Here is a 1,018-nt window from a genome sequence, read left to right as displayed (position 1 = left end):
GATGAATGGAAAGAAGACTCTTGGAAGCACTAGGAACATGCAAAAAATTTCTGAGATGAATTTTTCTATGAGGGGTTTTAATAATAGAATGACCAATGTGACCAATCTTCATACCTTCTCCACTAGCAGTGTGGATATGATCTTGGCCGCGATACTTCTCGCGCATGGTCACCTTTTCCAGCTCACCGGTGATGTGGTCCGTGGCTCCACTGTCGACGTACCAGTTCGTGTCAACACCATATGAGGCTTCAGCTGCCCCGACCACTTTTTCATATTAGGACGGTGCATCATCATCATCCTCAAACCGGTACCAGCAATCTTTAGCTGAGTGTCCCAGCTTACCACAGATTTGGCACCGAACAGCATCCAGGCGCGATCTATTGCTGTTGGAGGAGCTGGTGCGCCGACCCCTGTTGTTGTTGGAGGAGGGTCGGCCGCCGCCGCGCATGTTGTTGCCGTTCTGGCCGCCGCTGTTGCCCCCGCCAGAGCTCTTGCCCTTGTGGCGAGGGGGTCCACGGTAGCGAGAGCCGCCACCGCCGCGGCCGCGGGTGGCGATGTTTGCCGAAGACGTGAAGCCGCCTCTGGTCCCTGCCCCTTGGAACAAAGCCACCCTTTGACCAAAGTTACTCATTTGAGCAAACAATTCATCAAGGGTGACCGGGGTGGTGCGGGCGTCAAGGGCAGAGACCAGCAGCTGGTAGTCCATGTCGAGGCCGTTGAGGATGTAGGAGATCAGCTCGTCATCCCGAAGTGGCCGATCCGCCGCTGCAAGCTCGTCGGCGAGAGAGCACATGTGCGCAAAGTACGTGGCCACCGATTGCGTCCCCTTCTGTGCGTTTGTGAGGGCGGCACGGATGTTGTTGATGCGGGACATCGAGGTTGACGAGAACATCCTCGCCAACACCATCCATAGCTCATGCGCGTGGGTGATCGCGGTCACCTGTACGAGTACTTCTTTGGACAGATTATTCAGAGGATAACCCAATACCTGCTGGTCTTCCCTGATCCAAAGTTGATG

General features: G+C 55.3%; 1 pseudogene; it reads right to left on the bottom strand.

The window, feature by feature from the left end:
- Positions 1–615: 615 nt before the first annotated feature.
- On the bottom strand, positions 616–755 carry LOC119359961 (annotated as a pseudogene).
- Between the last annotated feature and the right edge of the window lie 263 nt (positions 756–1,018).

This window comes from Triticum dicoccoides, chromosome 2A (assembly GCF_002162155.2).
Source record: "Triticum dicoccoides isolate Atlit2015 ecotype Zavitan chromosome 2A, WEW_v2.0, whole genome shotgun sequence".
Classification (NCBI taxonomy): Eukaryota; Viridiplantae; Streptophyta; class Magnoliopsida; order Poales; family Poaceae; genus Triticum; species Triticum dicoccoides.
The sequence above is the reverse complement of the archived record's forward strand: the minus strand, read 5'-3'. Positions and strand labels throughout refer to the sequence as shown.